This window comes from Amblyomma mixtum, chromosome 9 (assembly GCF_055824585.1).
Source record: "Amblyomma mixtum isolate Tamu chromosome 9, ASM5582458v1, whole genome shotgun sequence".
Classification (NCBI taxonomy): Eukaryota; Metazoa; Arthropoda; class Arachnida; order Ixodida; family Ixodidae; genus Amblyomma; species Amblyomma mixtum.
In genome coordinates, this window is record NC_143020.1 from 57570583 (window position 1) to 57589537 (window position 18955).

Genomic DNA, 18955 nt, shown 5'->3' on the forward strand with positions numbered 1-18955 from the left:
GGTGGGAGGAGTCGACCAACCTTTCATCCAGTCCCGTGGCGGCTTGTTGCCCTGCCATCGGCGGAGTGATACGTAGTGATCGGCGAAAGCAAAGAGCGCACGCGTATTTTCACTTCGGTGGGCCTAATATTCAACTAGGTAGTCTCTGACTAGACCTATTTATTCACGGAAACCTAAAAGAAACAAAATAATTGCGAAAGCAAAGTTGCCACGCGACTGCCTGAAAGGCACCCCATGCGTTGGTAAACTCCTTAAAAAAAAGGTGGGAGATGGGACATTTAATCGGATTTAAATGAGGGAAATCGGCCGCACAGGGCCATAATTCAAAGTTTCCAAGAACACTCGGAACGTGTAGATGGAGTTCCAGCGGTAAAAAAGTACGAGTTCATATTCCTCTTCAGTGCACCTTGAAGGCCCTTGGGGAAAAAAATTCCAGGTCATGTGGCAGCCCTTTGATATTCTCAGATGAGCACAAGATTTGGTCTCGCTATCGAGTGCACGACATAACTTCGTCGTCGCCACATCTATTGAGCGAGAGCCAGAGATATAACCCAGGCAGCACTAATTGTCCTGAGGATGTCCTCAAATGCTCAGAACGTCCTTATTCTGAAGAGGCAATTCTGAGCACCTTTGAAGGGCATCGATGCCTTATCGTCTTGAGCGTGTCCCAGATTGTACTTTGCTGGACAACTGGAGGATGAAAATTCCTCGAATGTCCTACAATCGTCCTATCGCAGGAGAATATTGTGGGACTGAACTGAGATCAAACTAGCTTCATCTCTCGCTCCATGGATCTCTTTAATTAAAATCTCTAGGTTCATTAAAACGTCTGTACAATCACGATGCAAATAAGCGCAAACAGCACGGTGCCTATGTGCACCGCTGTTCGAATTTCTTTTGACGGTGTGTTTACTTGGCTGGTAAGAAAAAGACGTTAGAGTCGTCCTAGAATGCATCACAAACAAATCTGGCATCTTTTTGTTACCACTGAAGTATAAGCGTGTTTAAAAGAAACGCGAACAGCAGAGCGCCTAGGCTCCGCTCTTCTCGTGTTTCTTTCCATCGCGCTTGTACATGCATATAATCAAGTAGACCATTGCGACCCCAAAATTATGTGCCTTGAGGAGATATCCTGCAATAATTTTGCATGCTTTCCATAAGGTTCCGCGGTTTAGATTATCGTCATGAGGATGTCCTCAGATTGTACTTTGCTGGGCTTCTGGAGGATGAAAATTCCTTGAATATCCTACAATCGTCCTATCGCAGAACAACATCGTGGGACTGAGATCAAACCAACTTTACCTCATGCACTCAGGATCTCATTATTAAGAACTGTAGGTTCATTAAAAAGTGTGTACACAGACATATTATGTGCCTGTGAAAATTAGGCGCCTTGAGGAGTTATCTTGAAATATTTTTCGATGCTTGCATGAGGTTACACTGTTTACATTTTTGGACCATTCAAATTTAGATTTAGGGAAAAGAGAGCTATAGCTCTCTGTGGCACTGGGGCACAGTAAACCCGTGCTGCGCCTTTTTTGCTTATTCTGGTTAGCTTCTTTCATATTAGCTTTGACTACAGCACTCCTACGAAAAAAAAAAAGCTCTTGATACAAATTCAGAAGTAGCACTGAAAATGTCCCCAACCTAAATCCTCAAAACGATCTGAGCATGCGACACGGATGGAAAAATGGATCCCAGCTGGACTGCTTCAGGACCAGTTTAGAAAGCCTGAAGATGTCTGAACATTCCGACGTGGACATCCTGAGTTTATACTCAGGAGGTCATACTCAGGTCATACATTCTGAGGTCATACTCAGGATGTCCGTGCGTTGTCTGGCCAAATGGCCACCTTCTACAATTCCATTTCCTCAAAAGTCGCGAATGTCGCGTTAAACTACCAAAAGCTTCGCAGAGTCGAGCGAACTGCTTGTGCTGCTACGCGCACGACAAACACCACGTCTTCGGTCGTTCGATTGCAGCGCAAAAACGCAAAATATTACTCCAGCGTAATTCCATGCTAACATGACGCATATGTGGGATTTTCTGCCATGTGTCAAAGCCGGCTCCACGAACGTTGATATTTTCCTTGCTGTGAGCCGTTTTCTCATTAAAGGGGTAGAGACACCAAATTTTTGTGTTGTATCTCTGGGTTGTAAATAATGCGTAACGATTCAGTGAGCATGGAACACCATCTTAGAAGCATGAACTCGCATTATATAATTAATAATCGTATTATTTGTACCCAGCAGTTTCGGTTTCGGTTCGTAGTTGCCAGGTTTTGCCAGGCTCTTTCATGACGTCAAAAACCAGACAATGCGTTGTCACGTGGGCCCGGAAAGCCGTGACGTCGTGTAGGCATGTCGTCTGCTTGACACGCACGTGGTGCGCGTAAACACGGAGAGCCGGACGGAGGGCAAGTCGAACAGCTCCGAGTCGGAAAGCAGAGTTTTATTTCGGCGAATACACCGATTATGAGGAATCGCGGGATGACGCAGACGAGGAAGAAGACGCCGCGGTTCGAACCCCGACAACCACTTCATTTTTGATCCGCTGGCCAGCGATTCCGAAGAGGAGGCAGGCGTCAGGCCCGACGCAGCTCAGATTGTGCCAGCGAACGCCGAGCGTGTAGGCAACTTCAAATGGTAAAGGCGCGTTCACACTACGCCGGCGATCGGCCGATTTCAGTCTGGCGATGGTCGGCGGCAGCGATTTTCGTGCCGTCGGCGCGTCTGTCACACTGCGCAGACGCCGACCCAGCACCGGTCGTCGCCTGACGAGCGCATCGCCGTCGCGTCGCCGAGATAGCAGCCGTCGGCCGACCCGTGTGTCACACTCTGCCGACAACAGCGCCGACCTCACGCCGACGTTGTCCCATCCCGACAGCTCGACGCTGCTTCTTCGTGCGCGCTGCTCGTCTGCTAGCTCCGTTGATGAAGGCGTCGTGGAAATCGAACTTATCTTCTATTATGGGACGAGTTCGCACTAAAGCGATGTGAAGAGTAGGCCTTTTATTATAGCACAGTCGACTTCCAAAGCGCCGTCAACTGCGGAAGCGAGACCACGTAGGCCTAGCGACGACTAGGGCAGCCTGGGACCAGCGCGCAGTTCAGGCGCGTTCACACTAGGCCGACGGGACCATGAGGTCGACGCGACAGCGACGCCGACGGTCGCGTCGGCCAACCTGGTCGTTCCCCGACTAACAAGTCACACTGCACCGACGACGACGACGACGCCCCAACGACCAAGCGTCGTCCTAGTGTGACAACGCCGCCGACCAAAACGAGACCCGTTGGCCGACGTGCCTTGGGCATATCGATGGCCGAGCGAAAACATTCGCCGACCAAAAACAAGTAGCGAGCTCAGAGCGCGAAGTGCAATCATTATTTAGACAAATAATGCACGCGCAGCAACATTCATCAAGCCGTATGGCCACTTGGCCGACGCGCCGCACTGATCGTCGCTTGCGAACTGCCGCCCTACTGCAAGCAGGGACACGGAGCGGTGAGCATCGCTGCGCCGCTCTACCCAAGCTCCGCCCGCAACCGGTGTCGCACTTCGCCGCCGTACAGCAGTCCCTCATAAAGACTGCTCGAGCAGCGACAAAGCACGCATGCTTATGTTTCGAGCTTTCGGCAACGGCATCGCTCGCGGGCGCTCCGGGCGACGAGCTCTGCTGCTGCCTGGTTGCCGTGGTCGTCGCTAGGCCTATAGCCTCTTCCGCATCGAAGCCGCAGCGGCCGGCGCTTCGGAAGTCGCCTGCGCTATAATAAACGGCCTACTCTACACATCGCTTTACTGTCAACAGCATCATCTCACAATAAAATAATAGTATGGTAAATCTCCGCGACGCCTTCAGCAGCGAAGCGAGCGGGCGCCAGGCGAAGCGGACCCCGTCGGGCCAGCGGCAGCTGCAAGGCGGTTGTGGCAAGAAGTTTGCTCGTATCACAGTCGTTACCTTTTCCAGCAGCTCAGTATTGGTCAGCGATCCTCAAAAATGACACATTTTTCACATTTCTTATCCCAGGGTTTATTACATACGTCAATAACACACTTTGGCTCGTTTTTATGACGCCGGCAGACGGGATCCAGGCTGGCCGGCCGGCATGATCGGCGTACTTCACATTCGCACAAGAAAATACATAACATCCATGATACCAGAGAATGCTTCCTAGATTAGGGCACCGGCAATATGCCTGTGCAAAAGTGGATCTTTCGGCAACGACATCGCCTGCGGCAACGCCGGGCGTAAAGCACCGTCGCACTCGCGAGCGTGCAGAAAAAAAAAGACTCGTGAGCAATCGTAACCAAGGTTGCTAGGCCGCGAAACCGCAAAACTTGGTCCCGTACGTCAGAAAACTGTGCAATGACGTAGGAAATACTTGCTTGTGTTTGCTTCTCTGTTCCTACGTCACATTGATGCACTAGCGATGGCTCAGACTACAAGAGTGAGCATTTTCACAAACTTTAAAATTAAATTAAAATATGTTCTAGACCTCCCTTAAATTTAATACTTCGCTCTTATGGTCCTCACATACAAAGGAAACGTATGGCAGTCTTTTGTACAACCTTGGAATTTGATGTCTTTACCACTTTAAAGTTGGGAGTGCGCTCCACTCGGCCATCGTCTCTATGGTTCGGCTCACGCTAACCACGAACCCGCAGTGCTTTAAACTCCATGTACGCGAACTTTCGCGAGAACACAAAGCTGCGGGCTCGGCTCTTGCTTAGAGTCACCGTGTTTTCCATAAATAGTGTTCGCCCGGAACCAGATCGTTCATGCTTCCAGTTGCTCTCTCATGCATTGCGGTGGAGCATATCTTAATGACCAGGCATGCCGGCCTGGTCGTCGCAGCTGTACCAGCCTATAGGCCTGACATAGGTTCGACATGTATTTTGCTGCGGCATTGAGGTAGAATAAAATAAAATTAATAACAAAATTCCTATTTGCTTTTTGCGAGCGTTGAATAACCAGCCTAACATTTCTCATGGGTTACACACGGAAGGGTGTCGCTGAGACACGTTCTGTGATGGCTGCTAAGAAAGTTACTGCTGCAAGTACGTTACAAGATGTAGTATAGTGTCACCTTTCGGTCTTCTCCAACTTTCAGCACCTAGCACCTTCCAAGTCCTGCTACCTGCAGGAGTTAGAAGGAGCTATTGCTCACGCTACTAGCCAAAAGTATGTAACAGTTTAGCTGCTTGCTCTGCAAGCGATGTAAACAGTTGAACGAAAAATACATAGGCTCCATCACGACCTAGAAAGCCAATTTGAAATGCTTCTATATGCGAGTCAAAACAATTCAGTTGCATTTGCAGCACCATTTTAGATCTCCATCAATGCCTTTCAACTTCTTCGGGGTGAACTAACATCTGCAGGAACAGCCACTAACCATTTTCACCAATTGCGTTCTCTCTCACTCTTCCAGATACTGAAGGGCACTGCGGTAATATCTCTCCCTAATGACCAGTGTAGGAAGTGGCCCCGTGAATTCATTTGTCTATGAAGCACAACGTAGCGGAGGCCTGTGGATTAATTGTGACCACCTCGGGTTTTTTAATCACCAATGCTGCGTGATATCAGTGCGCATCAAAGACCTCGTTCATCGAAATTAACCAACAGTCATCCACTACGATTCTTGTCATAGCCCACGTGTAACTTCTTGGCATTAAATACCAAAAATAATGCAACATAAAATATCCTGGCATTTAAAAGCAATCCATGCTGCTTTCAGATGAGTTCGCTTAGTGTACTGCTGTCCTCTGCTTGCTTACTTTGGAACAGATTGCAAATATTAGACAAATTTCTTTACTAATTACATTTCAGTGCGCTGAGAAAAAGCCTAAGTAGCAATTCTTTTTGACCTAGGGTTCAAGAAAGGGCTGAGGAATACGCAGTTCCTAGAAGTGTAATGAGAAATAAATTGTGCTATTTTTGTAAGGCTAACCACGTAACATATGATAGGTGTTACGTTAAGAGATCGGAAGCGGCGGAGTGGATGAGAGAACAAACGCGGGTTAATGACATCCTAGTTGAAATCAAGAGGAAGAAATGGGCTTGGGCAGGGCATGTAATGCGAAGGCAAGATAACCGCTGGTCCTTAAGGGTAACGGAGTCGATTGCTGGAGAAGGCAAGCGAAGCAGGGGGCGGCAGAAGGTTAGGTGGGCGGATGAGATTAAGACATTTGCGGGAATACGGTGGCCGCAACTGGCGAAGGACAGGGTTAATTGGAGAGACATGGGAGAGGCTTTTGCCCTGCAGTGGGCGTAGTCCGGCTGATGATGATGATGATGAACCACGTTATAGCATGGAATGGGATTCTGCATGGTCAGCTCATCACCTTCTGTGCATACAGTTTCCAGCCCTAGCAAAATTGTTGCACATGCCGTTCTCGGTATGTACAAACCTTGGGTTTATTGGCGAAGGTCCGAACATTACATCAGCCGTTGCTCTAAGAAACACGCTTCTAGGGCCCCCTACGTTAGTGCAAGCAGTTCCGGGGGTCTCATGCGCACACATAAGTTACACGAAGGAAGTGTTCCAAAAGTCACACAAAGTATGCAGCCAACTGCGCCATCTTATGCTTGGGCTTGCCCCTGCGTCGACCACGGCCCCGGCCCGGGCAATTTGCTGTCATTGCCTGCCGATTACAGCTCGGGGTGGCTGTCGTTCGCTCTCCACTGCGCAGTGTTTCACGCTTTCCCCTTACTTGAGCGGCTACCCCGCGGTGGCCTCCAGGAACGGGAGCACAAGCAGCTGCGGCGTCCTCCGTTCCCGGGTGGCTCGCGCGGTTCGCCATGTGGCGTTCGCACGCTCGCCGCTGGCTGGCGGAGGAAATGGGGTACGCGGGTATCCCACAACATGACGGTGTCACGGAACTGCAGTGACGTCTTATTTCTCGCTCCCATCACCACGCAATCTTTGTTGAAGAAACACGTACCTGCAAAACAAAAATGAAACAAGGCGAAGCCCCGGGAATCCCGTTTCTCTTTCCCATTATGGTCAAAATTTCGGTGATCAACGAATTATCATTTCTGCTCAGCGGCAGATATGCGCATGCCTGCGGGGTAGCATTCTGAAGAGTCACTTGAAAGTGTTGACGATTCACAACGTGGCAAGGAACTGGGACAGGTGTATACGCGGTGGCTATTCACATCGATCGGAGCCTGACGACGGGCAAAAAACAAAATCGATGGAGAGAGAGGGAGAGACAGAGATAGCGGGACAAGCATTCTCGGATGGGCACAGCATTTCCATCGTCTTCGGCACTAGGACGACAGCAGGACGGGATGCCTCATGGAAAAGTGTCCTACACGCTGGTCGGTTTCACCTCCGAGCTCGACTGGAGGCCTCTGCGCTTCGTGAAGTCGCCTCTACGAGTCAGAGTGTGCAGTGCTTGCGGACTGGTGCGGTCAAAGGCGGCAGTCCTTGCCTGCGAGCACGTCTTTTGCATGTCCTGTTACGAGCAGTGCACGGAGGGCGTCGAGCCCGTGTGTCCCCTGGATGGCCTCCTGTGCCCGGAAAAAGGCGTGAACTGGACGGGCTTTCCCGTTGAAGAGCTGCTAAGTAAAGAGGTGAGTGACGAGGGCGAACTGTTCAGGTTTTACGCGTCTGGTGTTTTTAGATGCAATAAGGGCTGGAAGTTTCGCGTAAGCGGACGATATGACGACGCCTTCTCATAACGAAAGGTGAACGTCTCGCTATTCAGGGATGCGATTAGCGGTGACGCACTGACTGTTCGAGTACGTTTCTTGTACTATTGGACTTTAAGCAAGCTTTCTGCCACTCAGATGTGCTCACGTGAGGAACTTAATTCTATTTCTACTGGTGGGGGGTGTTCGGAGCTCCTTATCCTCAATCCAACCGCGAGATTTGACCGGAATCTGCGAAAGTTTAGCCTACGGATTGATACGACTACAGCCGGGTAGTCATGGAAAATTGGAAAATAAAAACTTGCCCGGCATCACAGGAAGTTTTATCCGCGGTACGCCACGACAGCTGCGAAGACGTAATTGGGCGGCAAGTTGAACGCCATGCATTCGTTGATCGTTGCTCTGAGATTTATTTCGCGCGCTCTGCAGAGGAAAACAAATTCCTTGAGGCCGTTACCATTATTCGCTAAATTATTTATTCAGATAAGCATATAACCTGTCTAGCACCGGAGTGGACCCTTTAATATCCGCACGGGCAGCATCCGCGTGCGGTAAATACAAATAGCGACGTTAGCTATTTGTACAAATAGCGACGTTAGTTAATGCGAGCCAGCCACAGCTCGCGCAGATTCGTACTGAGTCGATCATGGAGAGCTCGAACTTTCATGCCTACGATTATCTGATGAATGCAGACGAAGTTCGTGTTAATCGGCCTCTTGTTTCACCTGGAGATGTCGTTACGGTTGGAGCAGCAAAGGGTGGCGCACAAAACCATACTGAATCTACAGATGGACGAGAACCAAACTATGCGAGCTACCATAGGCAGCGGTAAGCTAGAGGCAGGGCTGACGGTGGTTCGGCAGCATGGCGTAGAAAGAGAAATTTTTTTCTAATGTCAACAAAAATTACAAAGCAAAACTGCTGAACTCAATGCTCTGATTAGTTAAGTACATGCGCAGTGACAACCTTTGCAGAGCGCCGCCTCTCTCTCTCCTGCGCCCGTCGCCTCTTCCCATTGGTCGAGGGTTTCGCGCGCAAAAGTCCTTTAAACCCGCGCTTTTCGCGGCCGCACACGCCATATCGTCCGCTCCAACCGCGCAGAGTAGGTTCGGCAGGCGTCGTTGCGGACACTGCGCTATTGCTTGCTGTGAAGAACATCGGCTTTTGTTTTGCTCGGAACGTGTGTCAGTCACCTAACTTCAAGCCGTCTATCTGTGCGGCGTGACGGGCTGCTGCGCCTTCGGGTGCAGGAACCGTCACGACGGTGGAAAGCGGTTCTTCGCGATCCCATCATCGAAAACCGACGCGGGCCGGAGGAAGGTTTGGCTACACAGAATTGGCCGGGCGAATTTTAACGCAACGCCATCGAACAGACTTTGCGAAGTAAGGGACGTGCTTTCAATAGCTGCTGAGTTTTCCTTTTTTTTTCAAGCTACGCTGTGCAGTGTTTTGTTCGCGATCGAGCGTATGGCCGCAGTAAGCTCGACATAAGGGCGCTTGAGTTGAGCGCATCGTGATTGCACGCACGCAAGCGTGTAAGTGACGCGAGGCACACGTCTAACTGTAGAGTGAAGTTCCTTAAATTTGAGCGCACGCCGCAGTTAGACATACATGAGTACTATGAGCGCAGATCAAACTGCGCTCTGAAATCTTAAAGCGCACGCGTTGCATTCTGCAGTCGCGCGCGTGCGCACGTGCGTGCGTGTATATTATATATATAGATATATTTATATTACAGAAAAAGACAAAGAATTATCGCGCCGATATGCATCGTCAAGGCACCGTAGCACCGTTGGTGGAAACACCAGCTAGCGCGCGCTGGCTTGCGTTTACTCTCAAAATATGACCAGTAGCTGTGGGTATGCGTGATAGTGCCCATCGTAAGTGGGTAGCGCGTTTCCTGTCACATACTTTGTAACAGCACTTCCGCGTTCTCGCTTCCCCTTGACGCCGAACTAATTCGGAGGAGGCTACGAATGCGAGCAAATCTGTGATAACCTCTTTTATTAATGCTAAAACATTTGTTTTTTTTTTTTGTTAACGTTGCCCACAGTGACGCCTCCATTATCTCCATTTTTAAAAGCTTTGTAGCCGCTTCTTTTGTTTTAATGAGATCAGTATAACAAAAGGCTTTGGCTTTGCCGATGTGCATTTAGTACTCGGGCTGTTTCCGAGCCTGAGCCGGGCAAGTCTACCGCGCGGGCCGGGCCGGGTTCGGGCCTATATCGAAAAAATCGGGCCGGGCTGGGGCGCGTAACGAAAAAGGTTCACGGGCTCGGGACGCGTGAATAATTAAGGCCCGTGCAGTGCTCTAATACATAGCTTGCACCGACGTCACATCCGGTGGCCGTTGGTTGCGAGTCGGCCATGCTGCCGAACCACCGCCAGACCGCGTCTAGCTTTCCGCTGCCTATGTTAGCTCGCAACGTGTCGATTCTCGTCCATCATTAGATTCGGTATGGTTTTGTGTGCCACCCTTGGCTGCTACGATCGTAGCGACTGCTCCAGGTGAAAGAAGAAGCCATTGAACACGAACTTCATCGTAAGATAATCGTAGGCATGCAAGTGCGAGCGCTCCATGACTGAGTACGAATCTGCGCGAGCTGCGGCTGGCTCGCATTAAGCGCGACGATTTGGAACCCGTCAACCCAAATTTACTTGTGCGCGGGCTGCACTTTGTGACAAGTAAGAGGCTTGTGTCGTCGACTAAATGTTTACGAAAACGTGGGAAGCAATGACTACACTCTTGAATGTTGCTGTTTTGATTGACGCCATCGAATTTGTCTGAACACAAACCGAGACTGGGTCCCGTGTCGCTGCATCTTAGCTACAGCACTAGGCAAGCCGGCTCAGATCGCCACGACTGTAGCGAGCAATGACGGCAGAGAAAGCGGCGTGCCGAGGCCAAGCTTCTCGTCTCGTTGCTTGCGCATCGCAGACAGGCTTCTCACCCACCTGCTGTAGAAATCATTGTGTGCCTCCATTGATTCGAAGGCTTTCATTTCTTCCAACTTCCCAAAGCTGGCAAGAGTACACGACATCCCCCGTGGGCCACTTCAAGGAACACATCAACCCCCGTCTTCGCGTCGACTCCCGGTTGCAGCGTGTGCGGATCTGTATCATCGCAAATTTTCACTTTGTCTGCGTAGCGTACGCGCGCCGATCGAATAAATTCAGACTAGTAGCCTGCACTGAATGGTTCATTCCTCTGTGAAGTAGGCATCGCGCATGAAAGATAAGAAAATAATCGAAAATGTCCGAGGAGTGGCCAGGCATCGCAGGGCGGACGGGCGGGGACGGCCGAATGGTTCGGCAGCATGGCCGCAAGCGCTTGATGGGGGCGGAAGTGACGACACGTGCAACCTATGTATAGCGACTATACGAATGTGGAAGATTATCGGACAGATGTAAAAGCGAGGTAGGTTTTGCTTCTCACTAAATGACTGATGGCGATGGAACATTTACGTAGAAATTTATTAACCCATTGCTGGCAGGCCAAGGATATTTGCGAGGTAGGTTTTCGTCGGCGTCGGCCTCGTAACCAGCTCCGCCCCCCTTTCATCCCCCCAGCGCTATCGGCGTCAGCGGCATCAGTCAGTCGCTGCTATCTCTTCCCTCCTCCCTTTATCGTGTTGTCCGCTTGCTGCGCGCGCTTCTGCCCCCATCGTTTGCCGCTGGGTGTACACGCCGCCCCCCTCGCCCCTCTTCCTGCGAGCCTCCGGCTGTCAAAGCGCCGGCTCGAACTTAATTCCTTTCTTCGCTCCTCCTCCAATGCAACCCCTGTGCGGTGGCAATCAGAGAGCCAGATCGGTGGCGGCGGATCTGTATATGTGCACCGCCCGAGCCGAAATTGCGAATACGTGTGAAAAATAAAAAAATAAAAATTCTGTGATAGCGCATACATGTGTTGCTTGATTTCTTTGCCTCAATCTATCGAAAAGGTGAAACAGCTTATTTGCTGCGCTCAAATTTCGCATTAGGAAGTAACGTAATCGTCGGTAATTTTTTTTGTTAACGTTGCCAACAGTGATGCTGCCATTATCTCCATTTTTAAAAGTTTTGTAGCCGCTTTTTTTTTTAAATTAGATCAGTATAACAAAAGGCTTTGGCTTTGCCGATGTGCATTTAGTACTCGGGCTGTTTCCGAGCCTGAGCCGGGCATGTCTACCTCGCGGGCCGGGCCGGGTTCGGGCCTATATCGAAAAAATCGCCCCGGGTTGGAGCGCGTAACGAAAAGGTTCACGGGCTCGGGACGCGTAACGAAAAAGGTTCACGGGCTCGGGACGCGTGAATAATTAAGGCCCGTGCATTTCTCTAATAGCGACTATACGAATGTGGAAGATTATCGGACAGATGTAAAAGCGAGGTAGGGTTTGCTTCTCACTAAATGACTGATGCCGATGAAACATTTACGTAGAAATTTATTACCCCATTGCTGGCAGGACAAGGATATTTGCGAGGTAGGTTTTTTCCTTACTAAGTAACTATTCCAAAGACAATTTTTATGCGGGAGTCTATATCGTTACAATTCATGCACGCGAGAGAACAGGGGAGGCACAGATAAGTACACACGTAGCGTGGCCTTCGTACCGTATTTCGAGCACTCCCTCTAGCGTCTTACCTGGTCCACGATACACTGCAGCAGACCAAAACCAAAAGCCACTAGAAGATCGGATGAACTACGGGCATTTAGAATGCCTTCACTTGCAGGTGTCTTTTCGGATGTCAAACCTGTGCATCCGTTGTAGCACGTCCAGCGTTCCGGCGGGGACGGTCGTTCTGTTTGCATACTCCTCTTCACCAAAACAGATCACCGCAAATTCATTGTACGGCCTCGTGATTCACGGTCACGTTCAATGCACGCCCCACCCTCGATATCAAACTTGGCACGCCGCATAAAAGCCCGGCGCACCCGGACACGGTGCGCGTGCGGCTCTACCAAAACAATCTATCTATGCGTGCTCATTTTTGCCTTTAGACGATTCAGTGAAGCATGCAAATGTTTCTCCTAAGTGACCGATGTATTTATGCAGCGTAACGCACGGTTAATGCGGAGACATAGAGGAGAACTGGGCAAGTACGGGAATCCAGCGCAACCAATTGAAAAGGGGCCTTAGTTTCTTCGGAGCGGGCTAGAGGTCGCCACCGCAGTCACATGAAATCAAAAAGAAAACAAAAGCCGTTCGCCCACGAGCGGGAGGGAGGAGGAGAGAACAGGGAGGGCGTCTTGTCGCTACTACAGTTTTTTTAGGGGCTTTAGTTTCCCGCCGGCGCCAATCCCAGCGCCAGCTAGAGTTACTGGTCTGTGGTTTGTGGAGTTCAACGCCCCAAAGCGACTCACGCTATGAGAGACGCCGTAGTGGAGGGCTCCGGAAATTTCGACCCCCTGGGGTTCTTTAGCGTGCACTGACATCGCACAGTACACGGGCCTCTAGAATTTCGACTCCAACAAAATTCAGCCGCCGCTAGAGTTACTGCATAAGTACCTAAAGTTGCGCATAGATCTGCTTTGTTGCCGCAAAGCATCCAAACCATGAGGGAAAGCCGCAACTCTTGAATGCAGGATGTGGACTAGGTGCAGGGGTTGGAGCAAGACAGGCTCAATCCGCTTATTTCTGGCAGCCGAACTTGCTTTATTTTAGGTAAATTACTGTCGCATTGAATCATACAGCTTACTAGTAATGCACCGGCTGCAACGAGGCCTGCCTCAATGAGCTGCGAACAAAATACGCGTCTTGTGGTTGGGTGACGCCACCTTTTGTAAACGTCACAAATCACAAACGTTTTTCTGGTGGCCTCCGCGATTATTCTTTTGAACCATTAGCGAGCACTTGTGATAAAATTGCGTGTTAATGATCAGAAAACATCGTTTTCAGAGAGAACGTGCTCTACGGCAAAAAAAAAACTGCCACAAAGCACGAGGAAAGATGTTGTACATAATATTTGTCGGTGTACAATGCAAATGAGTTAGCGTCTCCGAAATACATCAATGCTTTTCAACCATATGATCGCATATGGCCAATAGAGGCGCGAGCGGCCCAGGGGAAAAAAAAAAACGCGCAACTCTATAAGCCAGTAACTCTAGTGCCAGCGGCAGCATGGGTGCCCTCTCTCGGTGGAGGCGACAGTTGTGAGCAGTATAGTAGGATGTGCCTCCGACAGGCCCTTTATATTGCCGCCTGTACCTCGTGCCTCGAAGAGCAGTGTGCTGCCGACGCTGTTGTTGCAGAGGGACTCAGTAGAGATCACCCCCTTGTGTGCGTGGCATAGCCCAACGGTAGTCTCTCAACGCGCTAGTCGGTGTTGACCAGCGTCATGACCGAAAACTTAGGGCTAACTGACCGGTTCGCGACGTCACAACACCCGTGCTATCACACCCTTGCTTCCCGTATTTTATATTCTGCTCCGTCACAGCGCAGAGAGAGAAAAAAACTTTCATTTAGAATGGATTAATTCCCAGAAGTCAGGTGGTTGGGGCGCCTAGTCCAGGGCTCCAAGCAAGACGGCAGTGGGAGTGGTTCAGGTGAAGTTAAGAGTGAATAAAAGGTGTTTGCAATGGCCAACAAAAGGTGTTTGCAGTGGTTTGAAAAGTAGCTAAGCACTTGTTAGTCTGATCAATTGCTTGCTAGAGCATGCAAACCTTGCTCTTGCAGAGCATGGCCTGTCATTTTATATGCATATCACAAACGTTTTCTGGTGGCCTCCCCGATCATTCTTTCAACAATTAGCGGACACTTGGGAAAAAACTGCGTATTATTGACAATAAAACACCGTTTTCAGCGGACGTGTGCTCTGCGACAAAAAAAAACTGCCGCAAAGCACGACTACAGTCGGTGTACAAATTTACTGCCAGCAACGGCCGAGTGCAACGGAGTTTCCTTCTCCAAAATTATTTGATACCTTTCAACGATGTGATCGTGTATGGTTAATAGAGGCGCTAGCGGCCCAGGGAAAACAATGCGCAATTCTCGGCACTTATTCAGTAACTATCGTGCCAGCGGCAGCGATGCGCCCTCTCTCGGCTGAGGCGACAGTTGTGCGCAGTGTAGTAGGATGTGCAGCGCTGCATGTATCCTCTTTGCTCCGGCAAGCCGTGCACATTGCCGCCGGTACCTAAAGTGACTCTGACAGCAGCGTACTGCCGACGCAGTTGTACAACGACGCAGCAGAGGCAGCTACATTGTGTGCGTGGTACAGCGCAACGGCAGTCTCTTAACTCGAGAGCTTTAAAGGCCCCTTGTCGCAGAAAAACCGCGGTTGGCGTTGACTGGCGGTAAGGCCGGAATCTTAGGGCGAACTGACCGGTTCGCGACGTCACACCACCCGTGCTATCGCAACCTTGCTTCCCGTATATTATATTCTGCTCCGTCACGTCGCAGAGAGAGAGACAAAACTTTAATTTAGAATAGATTAATTCCCAGAAGTCGGGTGGCCGGGCCCCTAGTCCAGGGCTCGGAGCAAGGCGGTGGTGGCAGTGGTTCAATCGAAGTTAAGAGTGAATAAAAGATGTTTGCAATGGCCAACAACAGGTTTTTGCAGTGGTTTGAAAAATAGCCAAGCACTCGCTAGTCTCGCTAGTACATGCAAGAACTCGCTAGCGCATGCAGACCTTGCCCTTGCAGAGCATGGCCTGTCATTTTTTATGCATACTGGCTTGAATTTAATTGCAAATTTTGAAGCGTTAAACTTTTAACATCGGTGTGCTACAATTCTGCCAAATGGCACAGTTTTTTAATGTGGCCACCGCTAAGTCTTGAAAAGAAGTAGACATGCTAAATTTCGTGCTGAAGGTTGGCTGACTTACTTATTACAGTCAAGTGTTAGGTTACGACGACCAATATGCACTCAGTTTATGTCGGCCTGGTCGTCTCGTGTGGTCCTGTGTGGTCCTCTCTTGTGTACGTCTTGATTGCGTTACAGTTCTTTTCTTACAGTATGCAGGGTTCTTAGTGTTTAAAAAGTCCTGAAAGTATAATCTCGAACAAAGCGTATATTGTTCATTTTCTTCGCACATTTCTTATACGCAGGTGAAGTGCTGGAACGCAGAAAATGGCTGCGAGGCAGTGGTGACTACAAAAGATATCATCCGCCATTTCAATGAGGAGTGCAAGCACCACTCAGTTTTCTGCCCCAGGTGCACGGCTCGGGTTCGCTGCGCCGAAGTGTGCACGCATCTGAGAACGGACTGCGCCATGTCACATTTTTGTGCAGAATGTGAAGACGAGTCCAGATGCATAAACGAGTCTATGCCTTTGCGGTCTGCCGGCCAAGTCTCAGGCGCAAGCTAGGCTTAGCTCGGCGCTGCTGAGCGAGGCCGCGCTGCGCGCCTGTGGCATGGATTCGGCGTCATTGGTGGCGGCCACGCGGCCGCCTGCTGCCTCCACGTCAGTGCATGACTCGGCGGCTACAGACTTACCCGCTGGAGCGTCTTCCGATTCTGCGACTTGCGACATGGACTGCACCACCGCCCCCGTGTCTCTCGCATTGCCACAAGGAACTGTTCCTGTGGCTGCAGTTTCGTCTCCCCTTCCAAGGTCAACTGTACCGGTTGAGCCCGTGACACCTCGTCAGCTACCGCAAGGAACTGCGCCTGTAGAACCTGTTGCGTATTCCTTACCAAGGCCACCCGTACAGATTGAACCGACTGAGCCCCTGCCACCTCAACTGACACCACCGGTGAGTAGCGCCTCAGGTGCGCTTCTACCGACCCCAAAACTGTTCCGCGTCACCATCAAGCCTACATTGCGGTTTGACATTACTGCCATCCCTCCCCGTTATGTTCAGGCCACTATTGATCACGTTCTCGGCTCGTCTAACTATTGTGGATTTGTTGTGCATCGTTCTTCCAACACTATCACAGTGAACTTACCAACCTTAGCGGCCGCTGAGAAAATGTGCAGTGTGACGCAGGTCCCCTTGGACTCAAGCAAACATGTCCCCGTACAAGTCTATTATGCATCCGGGCCTGACACCCTCCGATGCATCGTCTACCACCTCGACAGCACTAGCCCTCCCCAGGAAGTGAGAACAAACATCCGTTGTTCTACACACACAGTACTCCATGCCCGGCCTATGGGGCGCCGGGGCACGTACCTCCTCACCCTTCAAGGCCTATCCAATCTACCAGACTACATGACCTATTACGGCGCCATTGTCAAGCCGCAGCCCTTCCGTCCACGCCGTATCTTTTGCTACCACTGTCATAAAGAAGGGCATATGCAGACTACCTGCCCCAATCCTGCAGCAGTGGCCGATATGGACCAGACAGCAGGCCTTTGTGCCCTGTGCAAATTACCAGGCCACGACATTCGTTCTCCTAATTGTCCAAAGAAGAAGGCAAAGAAGTCGAACAAGCCGTCCGAGAGCACTGGCATCAGCACAAGCAATCGCTTCGCTGCTCTAGCGTGTGCTGAAGACGACTTCCCTGCACTTCCTACACCTGACTCCCCGACTATCAACGTGCCTGCTCAGCCACTTTCCTACGCACAAGCTGTTCACCGTCGTGGAAGGAAGCCCACATCAACACGTAAAGCCACGGACACCACAGATGAAGACACCGCTCTCGACAATGCCATCGCAGAGGCTCGTCGCCACTTAGAGGATCTCACTAAAGGCCGGGATACATGGAGCGTTTTCTTCGGCGTTTTTCGCCCGACGGCGCGCATTTGACGCCCGGCCTCAAAAAAAACGCCCGCCGCCGCCGATCTGGACCCACCAGATATTTGACGCGCGTCGTCCGACGCTGCCGGAAGCGGCCAGCAGGGACAGCCAATCATGGCTCACTGGCGTGTCGACACTTCCGTCTTCCTCGCCGGCGCATGCCTTTCGCGCGCGCGCTTCTGTTTACTTGCTCAGCTCCGCACTTTTTTAAGCATGGCTCTGTCAACAAAGTCAGCTCGTGTGGAATTCAACGACCGGCTGATTTGCGAGGTGCAGAAGCGTCCCATTTTGTGGGACAGTTCGAGGAGCGACTATAAAGACAGCAAGAGAAAGGCGGAGGCGTGGGCCGAAGTCGTCAGAGAGCTTGGATGCGACCCAGGTATGTTTACATTGCTACGAGTGTACCTTTCAAAGCAGGGCACCCTTCATGCGCCATCTGCGCCTGCTTGAAAGAAAGCTGGCAAATGGTGTTGCGGGCCGTGGTCAATGAGCTTCAACCGCGCCGCTGAGCTCGCAGCATGCACGGCGGTGCCCGTCTCCCGAGCTGCTCGTCGCGTATTCCCTCGCCCGAAAGCACATTGTAGTGGCCTCTAGAATTCTTCCACAGTGCAAGAACGAACAGCGGCGTGCCGTTTCGTGACAGTGCAAAGATTACTTGTTTGGAGAACTACTTTCATAGAGATGCAGCTTTTTACACATACACCTGGGCGCATAGACATACGAGAGACTGAGGTCCGAGCATCGCGGTTCAAAGTGAGCATGCAGGCGGGCAGTATGTCATTTGTGCCACAGCACAGCGGTTGACCGCTCTAGACTGGCTGCTCATTTTTGTAGAGCTGGATTGGCCGCTTGGAGTTCAGGGTAACATTCACGGAAAGTTTTTTATAGCTCAGTAGTCGATTAGCAGTAATCAGCTATTTCCTACTCGAAGAACGGGTTGTAACCACCTTTTGTAACTTTTAGAACCTTGGCGAACACTGGTGCTAGCGAAGAATTCGGTCGCGCTGCCGAAAAGCCGCGCGAACGAGGACGTCCGGAAATGCTATCCTGAGCGGCCTGCATTTTACTAGCGCCATATTCCGCGCTTCGCATTTCTTTTGCGATTGCGAACAACGAAGCGCGACGCTTAGCTGCTTCTCGTGTGGTTTTAAATTCCGAGCTGGTGCATAAAGACGAGAACAGCTTTTATAAGTTGTTTTGTGATGAAAATTAACAGCGTACAAATTGCAACTGGCAACGGATTCTGGAAGCCACACTGGCTCACTCCATGGAGTCCATGTTTTGCGCTGGTAAAAATGGAAATGAGAATAACATAATAGTTATCAATTACTTTTGGGGTGCTGAACTGACCACAGAAATCTGTTACACTTTAGATGAATTGCAATTTCAGGCCTCGCAACCATACCACGGTGAGTCAATAGTCAAATTAGTGGCACGCTAGTGAGGCAACTACTGCTGAAAGTGATACCAGAAATGCTCATGTTGACCTTTGTACAACTGCTGGCACAACTGGCTTGTGCACTGTAGCAGTGGACATTGTAGCGAAGAAAGTTGAATCCAGTTGGTCTCTTATAACAAGCACTCTGCAACTGGCACGGCAAATTTAGTCCCTGTACCTCTTCTCTGCTACAAGCATAGTCT

The 18955-nt window shown here is 50.5% G+C and overlaps 1 pseudogene; it reads left to right on the top strand.

Moving 5' to 3' along the window:
• Nucleotides 1-7291: 7291 nt before the first annotated feature.
• Nucleotides 7292-18955, top strand: part of LOC149329171 (uncharacterized) — a 377016-nt pseudogene continuing 365352 nt past the window's right edge.